At 46.0% G+C, this 17,896-nt stretch overlaps 2 long non-coding RNA genes across 2 annotated transcripts in view; one reads left to right on the top strand and one right to left on the bottom strand.

Moving 5' to 3' along the window:
- Window positions 1-17,896, bottom strand: part of LOC145715509 (uncharacterized) — a 464,377-nt gene that overhangs the window by 290,928 nt on the left and 155,553 nt on the right. The gene's annotated exons all lie outside the window — the stretch shown is intronic.
- On the top strand, window positions 12,173-14,847 carry LOC132666507 (uncharacterized). Its single transcript, XR_009604696.3, has 3 exons — window positions 12,173-12,343; window positions 13,213-13,408; window positions 14,734-14,847. It is a non-coding gene; the product is annotated as an uncharacterized LOC132666507 (long non-coding RNA).

Below are 17,896 nucleotides of genomic sequence, written 5' to 3'. Positions count from 1 at the left end.
TGATGGCTCGGAGCCTGGAGCCTGTTTCCGATTCTGTGTCTCCCTCTCTCTCTGACCCTCCCCCGTTCATGCTCTGTCTCTCTCTGTCCCAAAAATAAATAAAAAACGTTGAAAAAAAAAAAAAAAGAAGTCCCGACTTCCTACATGCTCGGAGGGTGGGGCGAGTGCAGCTTGCCCTAATATGGGTGTGGGAGGAGTAGAGGTTCCTGTGGGCGGAGCCAGTCACCTGCTTAGCAGCCTTCCTCAGCCTCTTCTGCCCTGGCATCTCTGGACCAGAAGATGGAGAAAAGGCGGGGCGCCTGGGTGGCTCAGTCGGTTGAGCGTCCGACTTTGGCTCAGGTCATGATCTCACGGTTCGTGAGTTCGAGCCCGACGCGGGGCTCTGTGCAGACAGCTCAGAGGCTGGAGCCTGCTTCGGATTCTGTCTCCCTCTCTCTCTGCCCCTCCCCTCTCTCTGCCCCTCCCCTCTCTCTGCCCCTCCCCTGCTCATGCTCTGTCTCTCTGTCTCAAAAATAAATAAAACATTAAAAATTTTTTTTTAAAAAAGAAGATGGAGAAAAAAAAAGATGGAGAAAAGGGAACTTGGTCGAAAAGTACTGCCAGCCAGGGCGCCTGGGTAGCTCAGGTCCTGATCTCTGTCATGATTTCTGGCTCAGGTCATGATCTCACGAGTCCTGAGTTCTCGCACCCGTCCCCCCACCCCCACCCTCAGCCCCAACCCGAGCTCTGCGCTGTCAGTTTCCTGCTTCAGTGTGGAAGTGTCTGTTTGGAGCTGGCTTGGGGTTCTCTGTCTCGCACACTCTCTGCCCCTCCCCTGCTCTCGGGCTCGTGTTCTCTCTCTCTCTCTCTCTCTCTCTCTCTCTCTCTCTGTCTGTCTCTCTCAACGGTTAGTAATTAACTAACCGTTAAAAACAGAAAAAGAAGTACTTCCAGGAGATGGGAGCGAGAGGACAAGGATGGGAGTGCAGGGTGGGAAGCTAAGTCTTAAGACCTCTTGATGCTAGAGGGTTGGGTTTTTTGTTGGTTTTTTTGTTTGTTTTTGTTTTTGTTAATTGCATGTGATGTATTAGCCTCTGTGTTTTGCTTGTTTTTAAGTTTATTTATTTTGAGAGAGAGAGAGAGAGAGCGAGAGCAGGGGAGGGGCAGAGAGAGAGGGAGAGAGAATCCCAAGCAGGCTGCACACTGTCAGGGAGGAGGACCCCGACGCGGGACTGTATCTCACAAACTGTGAGATCCTGACCTGAGGAGAAACCAAGAGTCAGATGCTTAACTGACAGAGCCACCCAAACACCCCGATGCTAAAGAGTTTTAGAAAAGCCAGCCTGACTCAGCACAGATTCCTTGGGGGAGGAGAGGGGTAGGCGCACCTGTCAAGGGCATTACTCCCACTTGGTGGGAGCAGCATGGTGGCTCCATGTGAGGCACCACCGGTAAGAGAACTCCATCCAGGAGCTAAGAGGAGAGGGTCCAGGGTTTAAGCCCAGGGAGAGGAGTGGGATCACAGCATACACAGCCTTCGGGAGGACCTCGCCCCAGCCCCACAAGGGATTGCCACCTAGCTGGCACTGTAACTCAGTTTTTAAAAGGCCATTCTACCATCCTCCCAAGCCGGCTGCTTCAGAATGGAGAACATGGTAAGACCAGTGGATTCCAGGAGCGTGGGCCCATTGCCACATTTTGTCTCCTGTGAAGTGAGTTCCTTGATCAGAAGCAAGAGCGCATGGAACGCAGTGAGAGTGGATAAGGAAGTATACAAGTCCATGGACGGCAGTTTTGGCAAAAGCACACCATGCAAAGAAGGCAAATCGATATCCACGGTGTAAGTATCTATTTCAAAAACGAGAATGCTGCACCTTTCCATGATGGAAGTGTTCCAGTGGGATCCGCATGCCAGCTGGCTCATCACCCTGAGGAAGGGAGCCATGTCACGGCTCAGTGTTAGTCTCTGCTGCTGGCAGATTGGGCACTCAGCAGTGGGCACAGCCAGGTCAGCCTGTTATGCCCAGCGCATAACATCCATTCCTGCCACCGTAGCTGCTTTGTTCATGAACCCGCTGGGCAATGCGGGGTGCCTGGGGAGACAGGCTGACTGATATTCACAGAATGGGTCATCCCAGCCATTTGATTAAAATCCTCCTGTCCTTTGGGATGAGCACTGGGTGTTGTGTGTAAGCGACGAACCACGGGAGTCTACCCCAAAAACCAAGAACACACTTTTTTTTTTCAATATATGAAATTTATTGTCAAATTGGTTTCCATACAACACCCAGTGCTCATCCCAACAGGTGCCCTGCTCAATACCCATCACCCACCCTCCCCTTGCTCCCACCCCCCATCAACCCTCAGTTTGTTCTCAGTTTTTAAGAGTCTCTTATGCTTTGGCCCAAGAGCACACTTTACACACACTGTATGTTAGCCAATTTGACAGTAAATGATATTAAAAATAATAAAATAAAAATAAAATCCTCCTGTTCTGAGGTCACCCTTTGGTGAGCATTCACATGACACCCAAATACCCTTGTGTTTTCAGAGAATTCTCTCCATATACCTCTCCCCCAAATCTCTTTGTCACCAAGTTTCCAATTGGATTTTCCAATCCCTGGCCATCCAGCCAAACCATTGGCCACAGCCCAAAAATTGGTATATAATTGCATATCTGTCCATTTCTCCTTCCAGGCAAAGTGTACAACCTGGTATAGTGCCTCAAGTTCTGCCCACTAAGAAAATTTCCTTTACCCATTATCCTTCAGGAATATTCCAGAGAAGGGCTGTGATGCTGAAGCTGTGACCTTCAGGGGGCACCTGCATATCTCACATAACCATCTGAAAACCAGGCCCACGTCTTCTCTTCCTCTGTCCACTGACAGTAGGGAACTTTCCATGAGACCTTCGGCGCAGGCTGGGAGAGAGAAGGCAGTGTGGCAGGAGTGGGGACCATGGGCTTTCAGGCAACTTCTTCGCATAACTTCTGTGTGCCTTCAGGGCCTGATCAGGCCAGATCATGCACGTCCCACTTCTATTTGATGATGGAAAGCTGCTGCGTGTGCCCAACTTTATGGCTTGTTGGGTTAGAAAACACCAAACTGATAATGGGCAGTTCAGGTCACATGGTGATTTGGTGGCCTATGATCACTGTTCAAGCCCCCATTAAGGCCCAGCACAGGCCAAGATTTGTTTTTCAAAAGGAGGGCAGTTATCTGTAGGTAAGGGCAGGGTCCTGCTCCAAATCCTAAAGGCCTACACTGTGACCTACCTATAGAGGCTGCCAAAGGCTCCAAATATCATCCTTAATTGAAATAAGATGTGCATTGTATCAGGGCCAATATCCCATAGTGTTTGTAATCTGTTACCTTTGGGAGAAACTAGAAAAAGGATACCTGGGACTCCTCTATATTATTTCCAATAACTGTATGAATTTATACACATAATTTATAGTTATATCAAAATTTTATTTTTTTTTAAATTTTTTTGATGTTTATTTATTATTGAGAGACAGACACAGAGTGTGAGCAGGGGAGGGGTAGAGAGAGGGGGAGACACAGAACCTGAAGCAGGCTCCAGGCTCTGACCTGTCAGCACAGAGCCCGACACAGGCCTCGAACCCACAAACTGTGAGATCATGACCTGAGCCGAAGTCGGTTGCCTAACCAACTGAGCCACCCAGGTGCCCCTACTATATCAAAATTTTTAACAAATTCATTTAAAAACTGTTAATCTAAAGGAAACATGCTCCAATGTGAAAAGTGGAAAAAAAAAAAGTCATCCTTATCTGCCATTGATACTTCAGGCACCATGAAATCCCTCGGAATGTACACCTGATGGGCAAGCAGCTTGTACACAACGTTGGGTCTGTCCCAGAGTATTTTCTTATTCTGCACCCCACTAAAAACTAATAATAACTACCTCTTTTGTGCTGTGTTGGGGTGTAAGGAGAGAAAATATATGTTATGAAATGCAAAAATGGATGGATGGATGGATAGATGGATAGATGGATTATTGTTGGGATGATTTGTGGATTCTTCTCTGTGCAGCATCTATGATTCCAGACATCTCCCACCTATCCTCCTGATACCTTTCTCCTCTATGAGATCTTCTTCCACAATAACTCAAGATCCAGGCATCCTGATCTTATTCAGGATTCTCAGATCATGGATGCCCCTAAGCTCTTTAGTATGTGATCATCTCTTTCTCCAGAAATCACTTTCCCCATTTTCCCACCTAGTTAAATGTTATTTCTCCCCAGGATGCACCTCTCATGAAGTCTTCACTACCCTCTTGGAGAGAATCAAGCATGCCTTCCTTTGTGTCTTAAAGTCTTTGACCAGAGTAGTTTTACAAGTTGTACTGTCTGTCTCCCTCAGCAGATATATCAGTTCCTTTAGGTTTTTGAGAACAAAGGACATCCTCCTAATACAAAGGAAATGTATGGCACAAAAACAGACACATAGACCAATGGAATAGAATAGAAACCCCAGAACTAGACCCACAAAAGTATGGCCAACTAATCTTTGACAAAGCAGGAAAGAATATCCAATGGATAAAAGACAGTCTCTTTAACAAATGGTGCTGGGAGAACTGGACACAACATGCAGAAGGATGAAACTAGACCACTTTCTTACACCATTCACAAAAACAAACTCAAAATGGATGAAGGACCTGAATGTGAGACAGGAAATCATCAAAACCCTAGAGGAGAAAACGGGAAAAAACCTCTCTGACCTCAGCCGCAGCAATTTCTTACTTGACACATCCCCAAAGGCAAGGGAATTAAAAGCAAAAATGAACTATTGGGACCTCATGAAGATAAAAAGCTTCTGCAAAGCAAAGGAAACAATCAACAAAACTAAAAGGCAACCAACGGAATGGGAAAAGATATTTGCAAATGACATATCAGACAAAGGGCTAATATCCAAAATCTATAAAGAGCTCACCAAACTCCACACCTGAAAAACAAATAATCCAGTGAAGAAATGGGCAGAAAACATGAATAGACACTTCTCTAAAGAAGACATCCAGATGGCCAACAGGCACATGAAAAGATGCTCAACGTCGCCCCTCATCAGGGAAATACAAATCAAAACCACACTCAGATATCACCTCACGCCAGTCAGAGTAGCTAAAATGAACAAATCAGGAGACTATAGATGCTGGAGAGGATGTGGAGAAACGGGAACTCTCTTGCACTGTTGGTGGGAATGCAAACTGGTGCAGCCACTCTGGAAACCAGTGTGGAGGTTCCTCAAAAAATTAAAAATAGAGCTACCCTATGACCCAGCAATAGCACTGCTAGGAATTTACCCAAGGGATACAGGAGTGCTGATGCATAGGGGCACTTGTACCCCAGTGTTTATAGCAGCACTCTCAACAATAGCCAAATTATGGAAAGAGCCTAAATGTCCATCAACTGACAAACGGATAAAGAAATTGTGGTTTATATACACAATGGAATACTACGTGGCAATGAGAAAGAATGAAATATGGCCCTTTGTAGCAACATGGATGGAATTGGAGAGTGTTATATTAAGTGAAATAAGTCATACAGAGAAAGACAGATACCATATGTTTTCACTCTTATGTGGATCCTGAGAAACTTAACAGAAGTCTATGGGGGAGGGGAAGAAAAAAAAAAGAGGTTAGAAAGGGAGATAGCCAAAGCATAAGAGACTCTTAAAAAACTGAGAACAAACTGAGGGTTGATGGGGAGTGGGAGGGAGGGGAGGGTGAGTGATGGGTATTGAGGAGGGCACCTGTTGGGATGAGCACTGGGTTTTGTATGGAAACTAATTTGACAATAAATTTCTTATTAAAAATTTTTTTTAATTTAAAAAATTAAAAATAAAAAAATACAAAGGAAATATATTTGTTTGGGGTGTTTTGTTTTGGAACAAAATACAGGGCCAGATACATTGGTTGTTGTGAGGAGAAGCTCAGGAATTCTGAGGAGATTGAATTGTGGTATTCTCTAACTCTGAAGATGGGAGAAGGTCTCAGGTGTGCAGAGACTGGAAAGAGCCCAACCCCAAGCAGAGTTTCCCTAGGCCCTTCAACAGACACTGTTTCTCGACTGAAGACCTGAGGATGATGGGAAGAACAGACCTCAAGTCATGTCAATAATAATCGAAACAACTGGAAGCCATTGCTTCACCTCCTCTTTCTCTCCTGACCACGGGGAGTTGTCTCTCATCCCACTGGGGGGTCCTGGTAATTGCCAGCTCTTAGAGTGACTAAGGCACTCTCTATTGATCCCCTATGTGATCCTACTAGTTCAGGGTACATGGAAAAAAAATTTCCTTATATTTTCCTCAATCCCAATCCCACTCCAAATGACTCCTGTTTTAGGCATTCCTTCTGGATTCTGAGTCCTGCTCCTGCTGTGTCCTGCCCCCCTCTGACCACAGGGCCAGATCCACAAAGACAAGGATGATCCCAGTAAAGGAATGGTGGAGGCTGGCCCACAAAATGCCTCCTGGCATTCATGCTCCCATGTAAGCTCCTCTCACGCTCAACAGGGATGACATTGCAACTTTCAGGATATAATGGAAATACTAAAACATGACTTCCAAGTCCAGATCACAGAAGACATTGAAGTGTCCACCATTCTCGTTTGGTTCTCTCACTCTAGGGAAAGCCAGCTCTCATGTCTTAAGGACACTCAAGTAGTTCTATGGAGAATTCCTTGTGATGAGAAGCTGAGACCTCCTGCCAACAGTTGTAGGAGTGATCCAGCTTGGAAGCAGATGCTACCGCCCCAGTCGAACCCTCTGATCATTGCAACTCCAGTTAGCATTTGGACTGCAGCCTTATGGGGGACCCTGAGCCAGAACCTGATAGCTATCGTGTTCCTGAATTCTTGACCCACAGAAACTATGTAAGATAATACATCATTATTGGAATTCTAAGCCACTAAATTTGAGGGAAGTCTGTCAAGTCACAACAGGAGATTATACCAGATTTGTGTACCTGGAAGTGTGACAAAACATGCAGGTGGCTTTGGAAGTGGGCAACAGGTGGAAGCTGGGAGGACACTGAGATAAGAGTCAGGGAAAGCCTGCAGAACTTTGAGGAAACCGTCAGAGGAGCCTCATGGCATCTGAGGAAGCCGCCAGTAAAGGCTCCAAGGAAAAGTAGAGGACCAAGACTCTTCTCTCCCACTCAGACCCAAGGTTGCCCAAGACATGAGGATTCCGAGGAAAGAGCAGGAACTCTTACATAGCTTGTTAGTTATAGATCAAGAGGACACTCAGTAAGGAAGGATGGTGGGGTGGAGGGGATGGGGGTGGGGGACTCAGGAGAAGGGAGAGGTGGTTAGGGCCATGGACTGTAGACCTGAAAGACATACAGTGAATGCTTTTGTCGAATCCCTCACAGCAGGCTACCCTCAGATGCTACCCTCAGCACCCACTACCTCTCAAATAAGTCAATACACGAGTTCCTCACACATTCACTGAACATCTCGGATGTGTCACTCTTCTCCTAGAGAGTCAAGGCAAACAAGCATGTGCCCTTTCCGAAGAGAACTAATCAACCCGGTGTGAGAGCCATATAGATGTATACCTGCCTAGAACACAGAATGGTATTCTGGTATTCGGGCAGCAGCCCGAACTTTTAGAACATAGGAGAGAGGAAACGAATTCCATCAGAAATGGCTGGGAAGACTTGATGGAAGATGACATTATCTGGGCCCTAAAGCAATTTGACCGCTGGTTCAGATAGAAAAAGATCATCTGGACAAAGGGACGGGCAGGAGTCAGTACAAAGGTGCACACCAGTGTGAAAGCCAGCAAGCAGGCTGCACTCGAAGGCCTGGCTATGGAGCAAATGTGCTCATGTACCGTCCTCCATTGGCTTACCTTCCCCTTCCTCAGCAGAGGATGGAAGCCTGGCCTCATTCTACACAATGTCCCTTCCATAATCGTAGAAGCCAGCAAGAGGGGATCGTGTCTACACAGAAACACTGTGAAGATCAAATTGGAAAGGCTCAGGAAACTTGAAGGCAATATTCCAGCATTAATTACTATTTTATTATGATGACTCTGTTGTAGTTAATTGTTGATATTAACGATTGATGATAACCTGCTCATCGTAAGTTTCCCTGATTCCTTTTGGTCCCGTTGTTGGTCCTCAGAAGTTGGTCCTCAGAACAAGTCTGCCTCCAGCTCTCTAAAAACCAAAGTTCTTACCCTGCCTCAAAAGCACTAAGGAAGCTACAGTGTATGGCATTTTATCCATCGCGGGCAGAAGAACCCAGCACCCCAAAATGGCGCACTCCAAATATACTTCTCAGGGCTAAGAAGCAGCCTTCTCCCTTGACCCTCCAAGCCATTTGAAGATCTAACCTCTATAACTCTACAATTCCTCCTGTGCAGGAAACTAAGATTGGACTCATTGTTTCCCTAACTTTGTTCTCAAAGATATTTGACTTCTAGTCCCCTGCTACTCTCTGCTCTGGACCTGAAATAAACAGGTGCCTAGATCTTAGCTCTCGAAGTAAGAAAAAAAAAAGTAAGGCGCTGGTATCCACCCATTATCTGGCTTCCACTCTTTCTTGGTTCTAACAACTCAGGTTTGTGGCTAGACTCTGGACCTTGCATAATTCACACCTTGTTTCCCCAAGATTCCCTGTACATAGGTATAGTCATCTAACCAGGCTCTCATCAAAGACCTAAAACAAAGTATTGTGAGAAATCCTCCCAAAAGACATCTGATGTAAGTCCTTTCCCCCTTCCTTTCTCTCCCTCTGGCTGCCTAGAATATAGACAAGATGTCTCAAGCTCAGGTAGCCATCTGGGAATGTGGCATGAAAAGCAAGGTGAGGGGCGCCTGGGTGGATAGTCGGTGAAGCATCCAACTTGTGACTTTGCCTCAGCTCATGCTCCCGTGGTTCATGGGATCAAGCCCTGCATCGGGCTCTGTGTGCTGGCCAGGCAGAGCCTGCTTGGGATTCTCTGTCTTCCTCTCTCTCTGCCCCTCCCCTGCTCATGCTCTATCTCTCTCTCCTAATTAATTACTAATTAAAAAGAAAACCAAACGGAGGCTAATGGGACAAGACAAAAGGAGTCTTAGATCCTCGACTCCATGATGAATAATCAGAGCCCAGGGCAACCTCCACACTCCTACGTGAAAGTGAAATAAACTCCGTTCTTCATCCCTCACTATTGTCTCATGCCCAAATCCAACCCTATACAACATGTAATTCCCTCCTGTGATTTTTGCACACTTGGTTGCTATGTTCTGGCTGAGTTCCAGAGCCACAGTTCCTAGAGTTCTCCAAAATTGAGATGGGAACCTGGTCAATATACCTTACCCTGAAAACATTTTGGAGATGACAGTTCTGAACAGGACTAACGCTAATAAAAATGGGAGAGCAATGAAAGTCTGTTTTGATTCCTGATCCCCTTTACCAGACCAGAGCTCTCCCTCCTATAGCACTTATGTTGGGGGAAGGGGTGTGGCTCCAATAGTGGCCATTTAGTGAGAAACTTAGTGGCCATTTATTCTCTTAGCGAGAATAGAAACCAGTATGTCTTCACTTCTGTTAGGGGTAATTGAATTTAAAACCTTAATGTTTAAACGCTAATACTAAAGACTTTATACATTCCGTTAAAGGAAATTCGGCAACATTCATTGGATAAATATTAATACCTACATGTTAGAAAATGATCTAGGAAGTGAAGATTTTTTTTTTAATTTTTTTTAACGTTTATTTATTTTTGAGACAGAGAGAGACAGAGCATGAATGCGGGAGGGTCAGAGACAGAGAGGGAGACACAGAATCTGAAACAGGCTCCAGGCTCTGCACTGTCAGCACAGAGCCCGACGCGGGGCTCAAACTCACGGAGGTGAGATCATGACCTGGGCCAAAGTCGGACGCTTAACCGACTGAGCCACCCAGGCGCCCCAAGGAAGTGAAGATTTTTCATGAGGATGACAGAGACAGGCCCTGCTCTTCAGAAGTTCAAGATGTCATGGGGAAATTGAGTGCAGATTCAAAGGCAGACCAGAATTTTAGTTACTGAGATGCATGCTGAAACATTCAGGGCAAATTTTGTAATATCTGCCACTCTGAAATGCATCAGAAATAGGGTACATTGATGAAAGAAGGAAGGATGGGCAGGCAGATAATATGTGATAAAGCATGTTTAGTGAACTGTTAACTGTAGAATCTTAGGGGGTCAGTATATTGGGGTTCACTATAAAATTCTATCAATTTTTCTGTACGTTTAAAAATTATCTTGGGGGGGGCGCCTGGGTGGCGCAGTCGGTTAAGCGTCCGACTTCAGCCAGGTCACGATCTCACGGTCCGTGAGTTCGAGCCCCGCATCGGGCTCTGGGCTGATGGCTCAGAGCCTGGAGCCTGTTTCCGATTCTGTGTCTCCCTCTCTCTCTGCCCCTCCCCCGTTCATGCTCTGTCTCTCTCTGTCCCAAAAATAAATAAAAAACGTTGAAAAAAAATTAAAAAAAAAATTATCTTGGAGCGCCTGGGTGGCTCAGTCGGTTGAGCATCCGACTTCGGCTCAGGTCACGATCTCAGAGTTTGTGAGTTTGAGCCCCCCGTTGGGCTCTGTGCTGACAGCTCACAGCCTGGAGCCTCTTTCAGATTCTGTGTCTCCCTCTCTCTGACCTTCCCCCATTCATGCTCTGTCTCTGTCTCTCAAAAATGAATAAACATTAATAAAAAATTACCTTATAAACATTGGGGGGGGCAGCACACACAGTATACTACTACAATTACTCTGGCATCGACATAATACAATTCCCTTAGAGCTCTGAAGGAACAAGGTAATTTCTGCTAAATAAAAGCACAGTCATGCGCAACAAACATGATAGCTTTCAGAAGGACAACATGGTTTTGAAATGTAGAAAGTTATCATGGATGTTAACAGGAGAGATAACCCATGTACATCTATACATACCCATCATCAAAGCAAAAATTGCACTAGACAGCATTGAACAGGCAAGGAAGACTTCATTGAAGGCTACTGTAATAGAGGAGGGAGGCCAGAACTCAGCCTGAACTCCACTCCACTGAAACAAAGGACCGGGCATTTTAAGAGGTAGGAGAAGTGGTGGAAAGTATTGGAGGTTGATCAACAGGATGTGTTATTTCCTGAGCTTGCAAATGTTTTTGTCTGTAATTAGACCATCTATGTTTGTTAATTAGCTCCCATCAAAGTCAGTCTCTGTAATGGACAGAGTCTATGACAAAGTCATAGGTTGAAGCCCTAACCCCCAGGGTAAGGGTATTTGGAGACAGGGCCTTTAAGGAGGTACTTAAGAATGAATGAGGTCTTAAGAGTGGGGCCCCAATCCAATAGGTCTGGTGTCTTATATGAAGGGTAAGGGAAATCAGAAGTGGGTGCCCACAGAGAAAGGGCCCTGTGAGGACACAGCAAGAAGGCAGCCATGAGGGAGACCAGGAGAGAGGTCTCAGGAGGACCAAACTTGCCAGCACCTTGATCATGGACTTCCAACCTCCAAAACTATGAGAAATACTTCTGTCGTTGAAGCCTCCCCATCTCCTTTGATGTTTACATTTCAAAGAGATCGCTCCCAGGGCCCTGAGAATGACCATCCATGCCCTATAAATAGAAAGAACTTACAATTACAAATTTCTTTTAAAAAGTATTCTAAGAAAAGGGATGTTAGGAGCTAATGTTAAGATTAGTCTAGCTGGGAACTAGAACATTAAGGCCATTTTGGTCATGATCATGACTGAACTGAGAACTTAAAATATACACAAGAGTGGAGCTCCTGGCTGACTCAGTCGGAAGAACATGCAACTCTTGATCCTAGGGTGGTGAGTTTGAGCCCTGTGTGGGTGCAGAGATTACTCAAATAAGTAAAACTTTAAACAAAAAATACACAACATGGCGACCGCACATAAGGAGGTAAAAATTTTCTTCAGCCAAGATAAAAGGAAATCAAGTGAGTTAGTCCCAAGCCAGTCTCCAGAATGTCAACAAAGACTAGCAAATGACGCTGATGATGATGATGTTAATGGATGAGTTTATTTGTATGACATTTGCATGATGAAAAAATGTGGGTTGACATTTAGTCTCTATGTGAATATCTTGCTCCCCAACAAGCTTTCTGCCCATGGTTTTAGCATCTACTGATGATCCAGGACTGGCACCCTTTTCATCAATTCTAGAAAAGGGACATTTAACGAACATGCGTGTATTTAATAAATATCTACTAGGAACGGTGGCAGGGCTGGGAACTGGGCAGGCAGGGAGACAGCGGCTGCCCTTACTGACCATCTAATCTCCTCCCACAGCGTGACCCCACGATCTCTGTGTCAACTATGGCTCCTCCTGAACCATGGATCACAGGAACTGCCTCAGTGAGTACTTCCACAAAGCTCCCATCAAGGATGCATAGCCAGAACCTGTTTTAAATGCGTATGTATTCATTACATAGAATGGCTTCGTTGCATACTAGGGTTTCTTCCAATTAATTAGATTGACAAAACCAGGTAGAAAGGGAATCAGTCTCTTTAAGAAATTATTTTCAAAGTGTTAAGTGCAGACCATAGGAAATTCTATGCAACTGTTAAAAAAGACGAAGTAGACATGTGTGGGACAGGGAAGGATGTCCATGATTCGCTAAGTGAACCAAAGTGCCGAACAGCAGGACAGCTCTCTTGGCAAATACTTACACAAAAAACACAGTTTGCTGGGATCTGCGTCGAACTGGGGAAAGACACTTGGAGAGTGAGAGTCCAAGAGAACAGTGGGTGAGCAGGGATGAACTTTCTTTGTGTTCCAGTTGACTACTCAGTGAGCATGTACTTTCTTAGCAATTAAGAACTCTGGAGAGAAAGGCTAAGGGCCCTTGCATCCTGCAGGCCAACAGAGAAAATACAATCCTGGAGGACCAAACTGCCCAGAAACATTTCAACACCCTACATGTGACCACTCTGGGTGGGGGGGGGGGGGGCCCTCTCCCATCTGGAGCCTTAAATTCCCTGTCCCTGGTGACACCAGGTAAGTCCAAACAAGCCGTGCTAATCTAAAACTAGGTTAGTCCCAAGCCCAGAATCCCCTCTTTGCCTCCTGCTTCTCCTGCCGCTGGGGGTCCCACCTCCCCCCCCCCAAGAGAGAAGCAGGACCTGGTAAACCAGGAGGGAGCGATAACTTCAGACCTGGCTTTGCACACTGAGTCCCTCTGACCCCTAGATGATGACGTTCTTGCTATTGCTTTGGCTTGCAGGCATTGCTGTGGGTGCTTCTTTGAAGGCACGATTTCTTTTCTCGCATTGGACATATCATGGTTCGGCTGTGCTGTGTCCTGTCCTGTCCTGGAGGGAAAGTTTCGGTCTTGGCGCAGGAAGACAGACAAGTACTCTTCATCCTTTTGTAAATCCTGTGACCCAGATGCTGCGGGCTTTGCCTCTTTCCTTGTTCAGGTGTGTCTGTCTGTCTGTCTTCCACATGTGTTCTAGTGGGGCTTATGGATTAACAGGGAGGTGACCAGGGAAGCTGTTCCTCCCCAGCTCCTGGAAAGCCCCGCCCACTCTCTACCTTGGACTCTTATCACCCCAAAGAGGGAATCCTTCCTCACCAAGCTCCCCCACACTCTCTGGACATCCTGGAAAACAGAGGCTTGATTTAGGGCCCCTGCTTGTCATCTTTCCACCCTTCACCCGTTCCGTCGCGAAGTCCTGCCTTCTTTGCAGGAGGCCTCTGACCTGGCCGTGCCCAGTACTCATGTACCACGTTCCCAGGATGTTTTTGCCTGTTCATTTTCTGCTAAACTGTCAGCCAGATGGACCATAAGCCCCTGGTGGGGAGGAGCCACCTTGTACTTGCCCTGCACCTCGCCCCATGCTCTGCACACAGTACTGCTCCCCAAAAACGTTTGTCAAAGGAATCCATCTGGTAACAGTGCACACACTCAATGGTCTATAGAATTTGCCATTTTTCCTGAACCCCAGACAGTCGGAGGGGAGATCGGGTCGAGGATTCAGGAGCTAAGGATGCGGGAACAAAGAAGGGAGCTTCCTCCCTCTCACAGTCAAGACCTTCAGAGCCTTCCTTGTGCTGTCATGGAGACCCGGGAGTTAAAAGGACCATCTCTCCCCATCCAGCCCCCAGCTGATTCTGTCTCACGTGCTCACTCTCTTTGCTACAACTCCACTCATGACGCAGTCCAGACCTGGACAACCTTGTTTAACTTTTATGCTCCCCTTCTTATCTTTCTCCTTGGACTTAATGTCTTGAAGGAACAAGATTGTCCTATAGAATTTTCATGGTTTGGACTTGGCTGAATGCATCCCCATGCCTGTTTCTATTGTTCTGCTGACAATGTTTTCTATCAACCAGCTGTTCAATTCAGAGGCCTGATCAGTTTGAGGTTCACTTTTGAATTTGCAAAACTACTTCTTAGTTGGTGTTGAAAATAAGTACCCTATTACGTTACATTAAAGATTGGGCTGGACCTTCAGGTGGGATGTAGGACACATGGGAGCCTGGAGGCCTGGGAACAAAAAATGAGGAGACTGCGGTGCCGGGGTGGCTCAGTCGGTTAAGCATCCAACTTAGGCTCAGGTCATGATCTCGCGGTTCGTGGGTTCGAGTCCCGCGTCGGGCTCTGTGCTCCAGCTCCAGGAGCCTGGAGACTGCTTCAGATTCGTGTCTCCCCCTCTCTCTCTGCCCGTCCCCCACTCACGCTCTGTCTCTCTCATTCTCTCAAAAATAAATGAACGTTAAAAAAAAATTTTTTTTTTTTAAGATTATGAGGAGTTTTCAGCTGCTTGGGGACAGACATCATCCACTTCAAAGACTTTGCGGTGCTGTCGAGAAACACGAAGTTCAGGACCATCCTCTGTGTGGAATAAGAAATTTACTCAAGGGGCGCCTGGGTGGCACAGTCGGTTAAGCGTCCGACTTCAGCCAGGTCATGATCTCACGGTCCGTGAGTTCGAGCCCCGCGTCAGGCTCTGGGCTGATGGCTCGGAGCCTGGAGCCTGTTTCCGATTCTGTGTCTCCCTCTCTCTCTGCCCCTCCCGCGTTCATGCTCTGTCTCTCTGTGTCCCAAAAATAAATAAAAAACGTTGAAAAAAAAAATTTTTTAAAAAAAATAAAAAAAAAAAGAAATTTACTCAAGAACGTGTTTACAAAATAAGCTTTAACCTCGTCTTATTGGTAGTTTTACCTCCCTACGCCTTTCAGATCAGAACTGGTGCTTTCTACCTCTTTCCGGATTACTGTGCCAACTGAAACAAAGAATCAGAATTGCCCTAAAGATGTGAAATATTTTCAAGATTTGGCAAATGAATAACATTTGGATGCAATTTCTATTTTAGGGAGCTCCGACTGAACAAAACGTGTATTTTACATCATTGCCCAAACTACTTCTCTAGAATGAAAAAAACAAACAAACAAAAAAAACTCAATGAGCTGAATTGACCGAAGAATTTGAAGGGCCCAAATCACGAAGTCACACAGCTTCTCGCTTTTGAAGTATTAGAGGAAATGTGGAATGTTAGTTGTTACCAGAACACGAGATACAATGAAACAGAATTTCAGCCGTCAAATCCATCTGACTTGGGTCCTCTGAGAAGCAGAAACCAAGACGGGATTAATGTGCAGGCATTTCGATGGGGGAAGCCCCTGTGAGAAAAGAGGCAGCAGCACCCTGGAGAGGCTGCGGTTCAGACCCCAAGTGAAGGAGAGAGGGGCGGGAGTTTGGGTGGCGGTATCCTGACTGCTATCCAGTCTAGGGAAAGTACCACAAGGCCTCAGGGAAGTCTTTAAGTAAAAGTAAAAAGGTAAAAAAGTCCTTACATAAAAGTAAAAGAGAGGAGTCCCATGTCCCCCAGGAAGGACCTGCCTTAGTATCCCTTCAGGCTCAGTCACTGCCTGGGAACAGCCTTGACACATCCATAGCAATGGACCTCAGAGCATGGCCTGGGGCCTGTGACCAAGTGAGCACCTGTAGGCGAGGCCCCGAGGGTCATATTCTCTTGCCACCACAGCATAAGCCAGATAAACCTTCAGCTTGGAAAAGGATGATTTTTTTAAAATATTAGTATTATAGGAGAGAAAAAAATAGTTTTCTCCCTACCCTTCTAAGTTCTTGGCCCAGACTCCAGTAAGAAGACAGATTAACAAGAGAAAAAGAAATATAAGTTTATTAATATGTATACCTTGTGTACACATGGGAGAGGCCCAGGGAAAAAGAGTAACTCCCAAGGCAGTTTAGAATTGCCTTAAATACCATCTTAATAGGGAAAGGGGGGTGGCGTCTGGGTGGTTCAATCAGCTCCGACTTCGGCTCAGGTCATGATCCCACAATTCGTGAGTTCGAGCCCCGCATCAGGCTCTGTGCTGACAGCCTGGAGCCTGGAGCCTGCTTTGGATTCTGTGTCTCCCTCTCTCCCTCTCTGCCCCTCCCCCATTCATGCTCTCTCTGTCTCTCAAAAATAAACATTAAAAAAAATTTTTAATTTAAAAAAAATAGAGAAAGGGGGGCGTGGATGTAGGTCTTGCAGGGGAGAGTGGGTACATGATATTTAGGAAAGATGAATGGGCCCTGAGAAGAACAGAAGGGAAGTGTGAGAGTCTGTGACCAAGTTTGGACGTGGTGTTGACTTTGAGTTTCCTCTGCAATGAGAAGAGTCCATCCTTCCTATGATCCCACTACACAGGTGAAGAAATCAAAGGGCAAAGACTTGTCAAGTGCACATCAAATCAGCAGCCAGATCTGGCTACGCTAGGCTCTTCCAGGGGAACGCCTGTGAGAAAACTAACCCCTTTGGATGCCACTGGATCTTTCCACCAAGATACCCTTCAGGCCCCTGCAGTGACGTGTCTCCCACTTGCGTTATTGGCCTGGACAAGAACAAAGAGACCCCTGTGAGTAGGCTGTGTGTCCCTACTGAACCGTACTTTTTCCACAGTAGGAGTTTCTGATGGGGGCTGACCTGGACTGGGAGCTTCTCGAACTCCAGATGCCCACTGAATACGTTCACATGGATCTATGAAGAAAGCCAACACATTCGGTTTCTTGGAGCGTCGAAATTCGTAAGCGTCTCCTATTCAACTCTTTTCTTTGTAAGAATCCCTTGGTACCTGGCCAACACCTTAATCACAGCCTTGTGGGACCGTGGGCAGAAAATCCAACCACATCACACGAGACTTTTGACCTACAGATCCGTGAGCTAATGACTGTCATTGAAGCAGATGAGTTGGCGGTAACCTGTTGCACGGCAACAGAAGACTAATACACATCCCTTTAGGCGGTGAGGAGAGGTGCAAAGAGAATTATTTCATGATTAAAATAATTTCCCCTTAGGGGCAAGTGGGTGGCTCATTTGGTTAAGCGTCCAACTTCAGCTCGGGTCATGATCTGGCGGTTCGTGAGTTCGAGCCCCACGTCAGGCTCTGTGCTGACAGCTCAGAGCTTCCAATGCTGTGTCTCCCTGTCTCTCTCTGCCCCTCCCTGCTCATGCCCTGTCTTGGTCTGTCTGAAAAATAAATAAACATTAAAAAAATTTTTTTAATAAAATAAAATAAAATAATTTCCCCTTGGACCAGGCTCAGCTCCATGTTTTTCAAACCATGTTTCTCTTTCATGACCCACATGTCCAAGCTGGTACCACAAGACATGTAAATATTGCAATGCATGCTGTGGCTCTGTCCCTCTGTGTGTGACATCCCAAGTTCACCACAGCGGACTGGTCCCACTTGGAAAGACCAGCAATTACCTAATTATATATGAACCTGTAGGAAATCAAACTGCCCCAGATTTGTCAGTGTTTTTATAAAAAGCCCTAGCCTCCTGAGACACAGAAATGTACACAATATACACGTAGGAAATGCTCCTTGTCATTTCCCCTGGAAGCATTTTACTCATCAAATACTACAAGAATTAGAAATGAAGCCGTTTGTCT

This window comes from Panthera onca, chromosome B2 (assembly GCF_046562875.1).
Source record: "Panthera onca isolate mPanOnc1 chromosome B2, mPanOnc1 haplotype 2, whole genome shotgun sequence".
Classification (NCBI taxonomy): Eukaryota; Metazoa; Chordata; class Mammalia; order Carnivora; family Felidae; genus Panthera; species Panthera onca.
Note: the sequence above shows the minus strand (reverse complement) of the source record. Positions and strands in the feature narration are given on the sequence as shown.